The sequence below is a fragment of the Limulus polyphemus genome, unplaced genomic scaffold (assembly GCF_000517525.1).
Source record: "Limulus polyphemus unplaced genomic scaffold, Limulus_polyphemus-2.1.2 Scaffold8689, whole genome shotgun sequence".
Classification (NCBI taxonomy): domain Eukaryota; kingdom Metazoa; phylum Arthropoda; class Merostomata; order Xiphosura; family Limulidae; genus Limulus; species Limulus polyphemus.
Window position 1 is genome coordinate 7,934 of NW_013674299.1, and position 13,413 is coordinate 21,346.

General features: G+C 28.0%; 1 protein-coding gene across 1 annotated transcript in view; it reads left to right on the top strand.

The window, feature by feature from the left end:
- The window catches only part of LOC106475510 (zwei Ig domain protein zig-3-like), a gene marked incomplete at its 3' end in the record, with an annotated part of 16,895 nt that overhangs the window by 2,478 nt on the left and 1,004 nt on the right, over positions 1–13,413 (top strand). The window lies entirely within an intron of this gene.

Genomic DNA, 13,413 nt, shown 5'->3' on the forward strand with positions numbered 1-13,413 from the left:
GAGCGCAGATAGCCCTCGTGTAGCTTTGCGCGAAATTCAAAACAAATAAATAAACATAAAAATAAAAATTATTAAAAATTAACTTCACCATTTTATAATACTCAAAATAAAAAAACATATCTAGTTCAAAGAAACTTCATTAATATATAAAAATATTCAAAGTTTCTGTGATATTTCCTTATACTCTTTGCTTCTAATTGCCATAAATTAAACAGCACATAAAGTTAAGACATTACATAAATAAAACATTTAATCTGTATATGTTATGACCAAAATACATATAAATGAATGCATTATGGCTCCCGATTTGATTAATATTTAATTATTTGAAGTAATCAGTTTAATTTAAATAAATAAATAGTTTGATAAACAGAAGTTGGCTCTTTAGACAGAAAGAAGTCAATCATAGACACTTAGTACAAAGGATGTTGGATGTGTGATATGTAATATGTTTACTGTGTGTGTGTCGTCATAAAGTGTTGATGTTTGATAACTGCATATCACAGAAATGACTACAAACTTTCCCACTCCGGGTAAGATGCCACTCCAACAGCTAGTATGCAAAAGGTTAATGAGAATAATAGGCAAATTTGCTGCTAAATTTACAAAACTGTTCTTTCTCTAGTTACACGGGAATCTTAAATTTATCTTTTTTTTTTTTAGAGATCACGCTCACTTATCTCTCTTAAGAAATGTGTATTGAAGCTAATATTAGGGAACCTATGATGAACAATGGCTCTAGAAATTAGCTCCTTTTACTGCAAGAGCTGAGAAGGAAAATGGTAAAGATATTGGTCGACATATCATTACTGAACTCGAAACGGGTGGGAATACTAAAATTGGGGTGATCAGGGAAATTCAGGGGGGTCACGTTTGGTACATGCTTCTCCTGTGTAGGTGATCAGGGAAATCCAGGGGGTCACATTTGGTACATGCTTCTCCTGTGTAGGTGATCAGGGGAATTCAGGGGGGTCACATTTGGTACATGCTTCTCCTGTGTAGATGATCAGGGAAATTCAGGGGGCCACGTTTGGTGTATGCTTCTCCTGTGTAGGTGATCAGGGGAATTCAGGGGGGTCACATTTGGTACATACTTCTCCTGTGTAGGTGATCAGGGAAATTCAGGGGGGCTAATCTTCGGAACGCCGTTGTTAAATTAGATTACACCCATCTACCTAACAAGCTTAGCCAACACAACGACAGGAATATTCTATGTATATTGTGTGAGTTATTCTTTAAGATTGGCTGATTTGAGTAGATGTACAACATTAATTGAATAACTGTCAAACTGAAATTAGGCTCTCTGGTATAAGGAAAGTTTATGTGGAAGGCCTCCCTAAAGGAACACAACTTGAACTTGAAGTTGCACATTGACTATAAACTATAAGAATTTCTCAATAATAATAGTTTCTAGGGATAATCTAATCGCGTCCTATTTTATTATCGAAATCATCTAGTCAAACTGAGAGTCAGAATTAAAATTGACTTCGTCGTCTTCTATTTACGAATTTTTACAATCACCGTCACACTTAGATGCCTCGGAGCATTGCATACCAAGTTTCGTGCACATTGACGTCAAAGTAGTATGTAACATGGGGTTTTTGCCCCACTTAGAGGTAAAAAAAACAACAAAAAACATAAAAATCATCAAAAATAACCAAAAACATTGAACAATCTTTAAAAAATCGTTTTCGTTGCCCTATCTAATTTTGCCTCCTCATCAGAAGAATAGGGTTTCTGCCCCACTTACAGAGCATCAATCCAGGTTTTCCCTTTCCACTAACGCGGAAAGCGAAAAATGGTTTAATTCCCTTCAGGTAACTATATATATATACTACAACCATGCTACAACAATACACTATTATAATAATAACATCGAATATATGTGGTAAACAGGATCCTACAGAACTATAATAGTTTAAAAACAATTTTCGTTTATTTTGAGGACCTAAATTCAATGACATGACTTATTTTATTATTTCCGCGATCTTTCATTCCTTGGTATACAAAAGCTAGATCTTTCTGTTTATTCATATCCTCAATATTTTCCTCGGTTATTTTTTTACTAAATTTGACAAGAAAAAATATTTGGAATTCGTCCCAGTTTTCATCAATTAGCTCAGCTACAATTATATTATCAAACCGAGTTTCAATTATTTTTGATTGAGAGATGAGTATTTAGCACCATCATCTAGCTCACTCAGCTTACAAGTTTGAATATTATATTAAAGTGTACCAATAATGTTAAATTTATTTACTGGTTCCGTTTATATTCGAGAAAAAAATGGTCTAATGCTAAAGTATTAATACATTCTTTAATATATATCTTTTATCATCATTCGAGCTTAAAGCTTTCTTATTAACTTAAATAGAATATATTTCAAGCTTTTTTACTTCTTATTAGATTCATGGTTTTTTTATACTTCTATCTGATCAAATAAACGATCTTTATATTCCTCAAATGTAATTCTATTTTTAACAACACATTTCCTTACACTTTTAATCTTCTTACAGATTTTATCATCTTGCATTTTTAAAGCATACATTTAGATCTAAGTCCTGTAAGTTCAGGCATTATATTTCCATTATTCTCATGTTTTATTTTACCCAAACATTTTTTATTTACTAAAGGAATACCACAAGAATTGTCTATTGGATAGTCTGAAGTACCAAATCAATAAATATTTTATTTTATATCATTATAGAAGTCATCTGTTTTTATTTAATGAATATAAGAATCAGTATCTTGGTATGATAATTTTAAGTCATCGCCATATTTTGGTTTCAATAATTCATAGTGGAAATCACACATCGAAAGATCTAGAATGCTCTTACCAACATAAATTGGTTTATTGAATTTTATTTTTGTTTTATTGATATGAATAGTGGATAACGTTTCTGTAAATATTGTTCTATACTTGAAGTTTAGTTTAGCTATTAATGTTTTAACTTTGTTTGGATCAGAACACATTCTTATATCAACTCTTTTTCTAATATTTTCCACAGTCTTTCCAAATGGAAAATTCTTTAACAATTTATAAAAATCATTTTCAAAATTATGAGTAGCTCTATTTTCCATTTGTTTTCTTAGATGAATACATTTTTTAAGCCAATCAGATTGCTTGAACTCTAATGCTCAATGAATTTTTTTTAGTTACGTTCCTAATGACAAATATTGTTTCAGATTTCTATTGTGAAGCACGTAATTATTCTTATCATGTAAAGTTGTCTTTTTTTGTTTCAGATTTATATTGTGAAGCACGTAATTATTCTTATCATGTAAAGTTGTCTTTTTTTGTTTCATATTTCTATTGTGAAGCACGTAATTACTCTTATCATGTAAAGTTGTTTTTCTGGTATATCCGTAGTCATGAAGTTCTTTTGGATATTTTAAATCTACTTCTAAAATATATCCTATTTTAAAATCATCGTATACTTCCATTACATCAATATTTGTATCACTTCATTTAAATCCTCCATAAGGCAAATAATGACTCACTACCCTCAGTATAGGTTACTATCATCTAGATAAGCTAAATATATACTTTCGTTGTTACGATCATAATATTTCTTTATTTTTATTATTAGACTTGCTATATCTATTACAACACTGCGATATACCTCCACGAATACCTTTTTCAAGCATTGAGAGCATATTATATTTAGTCAATAATTCTAACTAAATATCAGTCATTTTTCACATTCATCCCATGATGAACCACTGTTAGTTTTGAATGGAATTACTTCTTCTGCTTCTTGCCTTTGATAAGCACAAAACAATTGAACGTTAACTTTTAAATCCTTTTCTTGTCTTATCTCATAAGTTTTAGGAAGAAAAATATTTTCCATATTAAATTAAAATTCTTGTACATCAATATAATTATTAACATTGTTTATTAAATAAGTTTTCAATCGTCCTTTGTAAGCTGTTTCTATTTCTTGAATAATTTAATTTTTATAAATGGTTTCTTTTATTTTCCATTTTATTTCCCTCTGCCTAAGTTTATTCGGTTTAGCGATTAAATCTTTATGAAACTTATATTTCCTAGCAAATATTACTCTTTGAAGCTTATCACTAGGAAACTTTATTAAATAATATTTTTTCCAAGTTTAGAATATATCCCATATCCCTTTCTTTAGCAAAATCTTTCAACCATGTTAAATTTTTATATTAAAGTGCTAGCTCCATATATATAAAAGTAAAATTTTTTATTAAGATATTGTTTAACAACTTTTAATCCACATTCCCACTCTACTTTTTCATATCTTCTATTTTTAGTTTTATTATAATAATCACTGACACATTTTTCGTATTCAAAATTATAACTATCACTTCTATGTTTGTTTAAATGGAAATCGTCAAGTGATTTTTTGGTCCTTACATGTACTGAATTTTTTATTTTATTTAATCTCTTTCTATTTATGGAACATTCCTTATATTTTCCAAATAGGTTTTAACGACTTTCGATCCATATTCATATTCTACTATTTCAATTGTAGGTGGATGCTAATGATTACTAACACATTTTCACACCAAAGCATAAGACCATCTTTGGTTTGTTTATATGTTTCAAATTAAATTAATGGATATTTTTAATAAGTTTGAAGAATTATTTCAAAATAATGATGAGGTGTTTAAAATGAAAGAATATCAAATAACACCAGATCTCTGTTGAATTTGTCAAAAATGAGCAGTTTTTGTAAATATGTGCCGATAATGTTATAACATAAACAAAAAACCTTGTTCCAACTTAAAATGTAGAATAAACTACTTTAATGAGAGAATAAAGATACCATCGATAAAAGACGTTTCGTCATTTTGTTATATTCTATAAAGGTAAATATATAAATTAGTTATTTTTGCTAAACAGAACTGCGAATATTTACAAGTTGAATGTGAAATAAAAGAAATTAAATCAGATAAGAAGTTTATTGAATACTATGAGAAATTAAAACTTATAGAATATCATGATGGTTTTATTTGGATCCATTAATCGGAAATACCATACATTGCCCTTAATATTTTCATCTTACAAAAAATTATATCTCTATTAATAAAATAGTTTCTAAATAATGTAAGGAGTTTTAGATATCAAAAGCAATACTTTAATGTTTAATGATAAGTTTGTGTGCTTCATTTTGTATGAAAATAGTAATCCTTGGTTTAAAGCTAAGGATGTAGCCGAGGTATTAGAATGTAAAAATCCTGCTCAAGCTATTTAGGACAATGTTGACAGTAAAAATATACAAATGCTAAAAAAATATAAGGATTAAGACAGAGACTTATTCCTTTAACATATAACCTCACACTGTCTTCAGTAATAAGAGTGGATTGTACAAATTAATATTTAAATTAAAGGTGTATTTACTTACGGGGTAACATCAGAAGTGTTACCATCAGTTAGAAAACTGGTGAATATAAACAAAAACATAAATATCGCATTGAACACTTAAATGAGCAACTTATTAGTAAAGATGTTACAATTAAAAGTATGAGAGACAATAATTGCATAATATTTAATGCAGTTAATTCAGCACGGGAAATTATAAATGAACAAAAATTTAAATAGATGAAATGAAATTTCATGTAGAAGCAAGGACTAACAAGCGTCGTCAGTTTGTTTTAATTAGAAACAATCATTTAAGGGAATATCCTTATTATGTTATCAAAACTCAAAAATGTGATATTACTTTAAGAGCAAAGGAATTATTAGAAGATTATCCAATGATGGAAATCATTTTGAGAATTCTCTATGAAACTAATAGCATCAATCTATACAACAGAATGAAAGAAGAACCACTACCCATAAAATATCAAGGAAGCCATTTCAAATCTAATTTAAAGAAGAAAAATGAATAATGAAAATATTAGAAGCAAAAATAAACCCTCTCAGGTTATATTTGGAATATTAAACCAATAATTAAATTAATCAGGATATCCTAATCATTTTACAAATACTTTATCACCCTTTTTTCTAATTATTTTTTCAATCTCATAAACTTCATCTTTCTTATTGCATTTAACTAATTCTGGTCCATAGAAACTTCCTTCAATTTTTTTATCATTTAAGTTTTTATTCTAAAATTATAGGATCTGGTTTTGGAATTTAAGTTATAATGAATATCTCCTTGGTGAAGTTCGGGAGTTATCCTTTTTAATGTTCCTATATATTTTGAGATTCTAGCTTTATCACCAACTATGTATCTAGCATTATATAGATTATTATATACTTTACTTTCATTTATTTTTATATATTTTAGTTCCTTCAATTGTAGTCATCTTAATAGATTTATGATATAAATTATTATAATCTTTTACTAACTTATCTAAAACATTAATACATTTCATTGTATTATAAGCAATAAAATATTTCTACATTTTAGTTTTCAAAGTTCTATTGAATCTTTCAACAATCTGAGTTTTAACATTTTTTTAGTTGTAAACCAGTGAAATTTTGTTTGTTAAACAATGTCTGAGTTTGAATATTAATAAATTATATTCCTTTGTCAGTTTGAATTATATTCGGTTTCCTTTCGTCATTTCTTCTCCCATTTTAATCTTGATTAGAACAGCACAAACATATTTACTGAAAACATCTATAACTGTTAAAATATAATTTGTGTTATTATTGCAATATTTGAATTGTCTCATATCACTTAAAATCTGCTTGCCATTGATCGTCAATATGAGTTAAGAAAAGTATTCTTTTAAATTTATATCTATTAGTTTATGTTTTGTACATTCATATGACTGATGCAAAAATTATATTGTTTCTTTTTGGATCATAATATATATATATATTAGAATTGAGAATTTTTTCACCATAAACTCTACACATTTCTTTAACAATATGTCTTCCATTCTTTGAAATAGATTTTTGAATATTGGTTGTTTCAAATTTTGTTTTACACTTTAATCAGTACATAACAGATTAAATATCAAGACTGAATGCTTCCTTAGATTTAATAGCAACTCTTTCACGTAAAGTTGGATCATTCATATCTTTTATCAATTATTGATCAGCTATAACTTTTGATATATTAAAAGTAATATCATGTTTCTTACATGCTTTATCCGCTCTTTCAATGCTAGGATCACCTCCAGACGTTTTTGAATTTAGTAAAAGGTTTACAGTACTTGAATCTGGATAAATGAATTTCAGGGCAATTAAATTTATCTTTCATCGAGCCAGCCAAATCATCTAATCTCATTTATATCCATTTAAGTTTGCTTGTTTGTACGAAATCTCATTTTACAATCTAATAATAAAAATCATTTTCTTCTTTAATAGATTTTATATATTTGTTAAAATTCTTTATGCTCTTAGATCTATCAGTTTATCTAATGATCTGTTTTATTTCTCTATCCTGAAATTTGAAAAGATGAAATAATTACAGTTCCTTCTGATGTCAATTGGAGTTGAATATTAAGTGAGTGATAAATATATTATTGATGCATTCTTCTTTCTTTCTCTGATAAACACGTCAAATATTTTATCTTGTTTCTTCACTGGATCTAAGCTATCAAGATCTATCATATTTTCTAACATATTAGAGAATAATGTTTCTTTCTTTAATTTTTATATAATTCTATAACATTTTTATTGTAAAATATTGATAGATTGTAAGACATCTTCATCTATTTCATCAAACACTGTAAAATTATCTTGTAATTTTACATATTTAGGTTCTCCTATGTCTTTTGCACATAAATATAGATTACCATAGTGGAAAGGATCAAAAATTAGGTATAACAATAGATTTATTTGTTCACAACCAGATGGACCAAGAATTAAAAATTTAAATGGATATTTAGGTACTAAAGAATTTTGATTAAGATACTCAGACTCTTCTGGTTCTCTGTAATATTTAATATTTATCATTTATTTAACTATAGGCTGAAGTATAAGTTGGATACTTTTAACTATAGGCTAAATTATTTAACTATAAATAAATGATTAGTGAAAAGATAAAGAATGCATCAATACATTAAAACAACTATCGAAAGAAAACAAGGAAAGAAGAAAAAGAATGAAGCAGAAACTTTTAATAAAGTAAGATACGAAGAATCAATGGCAGAGTTTCATAAACCAGTAAGTAAAAAAATAAAGGAATCTCAAGCTATTCCTCTATATACAGTTCAAGAAACGAAAAGAGCTATAGAAGAAGAACCTAAGTTAGCTATCGAAGAACCAAAAAAGGGTTGATTTAAATGAAGGATTAGATGTTTCATTCTTACAGCAACAAAAACTTATATTACTATCTGAGTTAATTAATAAACCAGATGTAACTGAAGAAATGATTGAAAAGCAGGAAGACTAAATAAATCTTTGGGTAGCAAAAACTAAAACAAATACCGAAAATTTAAAAATTAAAAGAAAAAATAAATAGATATCAATGAAGAGAGGAATCATTTGAAGAAGAGAAATATAAGTGAGAAGAATTTAAGATATCAAATGAAGAGGCAATAGATTTTATCATATTATATATCTTGCTTTATAGAAATCTTATACCAGTAAAATGTGGTTATCATTGTATAAAATATATATATATAAAAAGAAATGTCAGTAATAGTCCCTGTGAAGTGTTATATGCATTTGCTCAGACACTGAGTGATTTCAATGAGAATTATGTTTTATATGAATGAAAAGGACTTTACAATAGAATTTAAAATCCCTACCGATATAAGTAATGGAAATTATTCTTTAGCATTAATATTTCTGTCAATGTGGATATCATGGAACAACACTGATGAAAGATTTAACAGTAATACTTTTAAATGTTACGATAGAAATAATTGAAAAAGAGTAACAATTAAAAATAGTAATTATAATCTACACGAGATAAATGATTTTTAGTTAAATTATTTAATGATCCTCCTCCTATAAAATATGGCATTCAATTTGCAACTTCAAGGTTTATAATTAAATAGCTTCAAAATATCAGATTGACGTATCTGAAGAAAAAGTTGTATATATTTTTATGATTTGAATCAAAAATTTATTCTGATCAAGAACAGAGAGGAAAATTTATAGCTAACATCTCTACAAGTATAGATGACATTCACATGTTATCAATGGAGTTTTATAAAATATTGCTAGACTCATTATTCTTTATTCATTTACTCCTGGAAGTTTAATTAAAATTGAAGAAACAAATCCAATATTTACAGATGTTAAGAGATCAACTTTGATTTATAGAATAATGATGAAGATTATACATCAGAATAGCAAGTTCTTTATAGGCTACTTTTAAGTGACAATAAATGAATTATAATAAGCACCAATTATTTTTGAAAAGTAGAAAAATATTATGGGAAAGGTATTTTTACCATTATTTTAAATATAATAAAAGAGAAAGTTTTAGACATAGATTTAGAAGCATTAGCTAAAAAAGTGGAGACTAGAATAGAAAGTAGATTGAGAAATATATTTAATAAAAAGCCATTAAATATAAAATCAATTTTACATAAATCTCAATATGTAACAGGATTTAAAATTTGTTAAAAGAATTGGAAATCTAATAAGTATACTTCATTATTATCAAAAAAATATAAAAAGTTTTGAATAAATCGTGAAGATAAGATAGTTATCGTTGAAAAAGAGGATGATGATTAAATATTCAACATTAAAGATATAAAAGATAATATATTATATTCCCGTGGCAATATTTGTCCAGAATTAAAAATTGCAAAGCAAGATGGAACTACAATTGGTACTGATAATGCAACGTTAGTTAATACTAGAAATATATTTTCAAGAGCTGAATTATATATTGGTAATACTATAATTGAAGAAACTGAATTAACATGTCTAGCACATCGTGCACAAGGATTAATAAATTTTGCGAATGATCATAGCACTAGTGAAGCAAGTAATATGTTTATTATATATATATTTCAGAAGTTCCAAGTAAACAAATTTTAGTAACTGATGATGATGGAACAACAACATTGGATAATGTTGATGGCAAGGCTAATATTAACAAATTGGTGTCAACATTTAAACATAATCCTTTTTGTAATAGAGGTTTTACAAAAACATGGGTTCTAGCAAAAACAGTAATAAAATGAAATTATAGATTTTTATTATACATTATTTTGGACTCTTTAATGATTTTAGAAAAAAATATTTCAAATATTGATGTGAAATTTACTTTTAGAGGAAGTAAAAGTTAGGATATGATTTATACAGATGTAGCTAATGCAACTTATAAATCTTTTATAAACGATATTTTGTTATGGTTACCTCATATTAAATTCTATCCCAGTCAAGAAGTTAAATATAATAGTTTTTACTCTAAAACCTGTAAGTGATATTGAAATCAATTCGAGTGGTGTAAGAGTTATTAAAAGTAATGTTTCGAATGGATCAAGTGGTTGTATATTGTAAATACTACACGCGATGAAATTAGACACATTTATGTTGTTCGCCAAGTTCAAGATAAGGAAAATAATCAAAACAAAGACAACATGATAATCTTGATATGTTAAAAGGGTAGATTAAAATTAACAATGATAAATATTCTACTGAAGATTATAGTGTTTTGTTTATAGTATTATTTTAGATATTACTCAGATTTCATAGCAGCTGGGCTAAATAATAACAATACAGAAACTGTAAGTTTAGTAAACTATACCAATTACGGAAGAATATACCAAACAATATGTTTTTTCATTTCGAATCACGTTTCTTATATAATAGTGTGTCTAATTGAAGATTGAGATCTTCTGGTAACTCGAACAAATTCCAGTGAAGCGGAAAAAAGTTTATTTCTTACTGCTTGAAAAGAAAAAAAGAATACTGAATGTTTATAATAAATTGTTCGAAACTATGAGAACTCTTTGGTAATAATAAATAAGTTATTGGTTTTTGTATTACAATCTATATAAGGAATCATCTCAGGATCCTATAGGTTCTTTTGGAATCGGTTTTAAATTAACTGATGATGGTAATTATGATGTTGATGATAATCAATTAAAAAATATTAAAGATACAACTGATAACAATGATGCCGTTAATTCATCGCTAATGCTTAGTAAAGCCAAATAGTTGATAAATCTCCGAATAATATTCTTAAAAGAAATAAAGATGGCTTATATGTACCCAAAAGATTGTTATTAGGCAATGATAATTTTGATGCTGATAATAGAAGTATTAAGAATGTTTTGAAACGACATAATAATTTGATTTATATAAGAATTTTTTCTTCCCGATTTGTAAAAAATCCTCAGGTGATAGAAAAAAAATATGTTAATTTCGAAATCTGCGTAGCTGAATTACGGAAAATTCGGTATTAAAACCAAAACAACTTTTATGAAGTTTACATTTGGAGGCCTGTATTATCATAGAGTCGGTAGACTATTCTATATGTAGAGATGGCCATGCTACCCATCAGGCATAATATATGCATGTTAAAAACTCAACAATCACAGAGAGTTTTACTTTAAAAGATTATTGGCACTAACATTCATTTGTTTCTCTACTCAACAAGCCAGAAAACAAATCATCGCTAAGATACCAAACTAGAAAGTGACCAACCCACTAAATTGTTCATTTTTATTCTTCTTGTTTCAGTCGAGATAACTTTAAAACTACTTTATCATTACGGTCAGTTTAAACATAAGTCCACTTTATGTGTTTCTGGGAGGTGCTCAATGTCATCTCTTAGTCGTAATAACTAGCAGTAATTTCAAAAAATCATAATTCTAGTGTAAACGATGTTATCATTACCTCTTGAAGTTAGCTATTTTCTACAAAAATCTGATGTTACTTTAAAAAGCTTAAGTACAGGGTGAAACAGGAATTACCAGTCAGTAATAGACGAACATTAGATGAGCGTAACATGTAGAATACTCGATGCAGTTTGTTTATCATAATACCATGGTCATGTCAAGGTAAGCATTAGTGTAGTGTAACTAGGATCCTAGGTCTTACGTACAAGGAAAACGAAGTTGTCATGATTAGTACAGACTATTACAGACCTCTTAATAGTACAAGAGAACCATTATCATCATATTCCTAACCTCTAGTAACAGAAGATGGTAAATGAGGAAAGGGATGCAATGGATGGATCCATATAAACTTTGAAAGCTTGCTATCTGGTACTGTCAATAGCTTTCCTTTTGAATAAAAAGCGGTGCAAATCGTCCAGGATTTCAATATTATGGTCTTAAGACTTGCACATGAAGAGTCTTGCAGCAAGTAGAACATTACAATTTATGTTGGATGTATTGTTGCCTAAAGTGTGCAAAAGACATACGTTTTTGTGATGAGCCTAGATGGTGGTGAGGCTTTTTTTTATGCCTGATAAATCACTTGTTGAATCACATTCTGTCAAATCGTGAATTGCGTGTCATTTTTCTTTAAATTGCTAAATCAGTAACGGAAGAATAGACGACAATTGTACCACAAGAATTGGTTTTGGAGTAAATGTAGTGAAAGAACATCGTTGTACTCCCCGTGATTGAGAAATATCAGACACAATATACAGCTTTAATGGAAAAACATTTATGAAATTTACGTACGATGTTCTAGAGGTTGTGCAAATGAAATTTGAAATCTTTAAGGTGAAAAAAGTATTTTTAATCTTAACATGAAAATCATCTTACATTCAGATTAGTCAAGAGTTTTATCAGATTTACTCCATAAATCCATAAATAAAACGTAACTAAAAACATATTTTCGTGTACAAAAAATTGTAATGCTTGCTACAAGAATGCTAAATTTCATGAAGATACACATAGAACATTCAGAGTTATAGTATGTTTTACGTTTCATGGTTATATGATGCTTACAAGATCTGTAATTTTGACTGACCCCGTATGCATAGAATTAAAAAGAACTATTGTCTTATGCGATACTGCTGATACTTGTTTTGTAAAATAACTCACTGTGTTTATGAAAAGTATCACAAATGATTAAACACTAAATATGCAACTGGCGAGATAACTGGAAACCACATTTCACAAACGATTTCCCTTCACACAGTTATTACACACTTGTGGGGGTTACGTAAAACCAAATGTTACCTTTTTATTAAAAAAAACTTAAACTTTTAAATGTTAATATTTCAAAGTAAATATTTATTTTTATATTTACATTTGGAAATGAAATACATTTAGTTGCCATAAAAGCCATTGGGCCTTCATACGTATGTCCTTACATTTAATCCTCTAGTTTTCTGCTTTTAAACATCACGTACTACTACTGCTACTTTCGATTTTCTCTTTTAGCCTTAGACGTAAACCTAAGTTTTAATGGAAATTCCCATATGTTCATAGGCTCTAACTTTTAAATGGCGTTTGGTTTTGCCAATATAGGAGGCCTTACAGTCTCCACACGTGTAAAGATAGACAAGCCAAGAACAATAAGGAATGGGGATGAGATCTTTAGTAGAGATCTCCTCCCCATT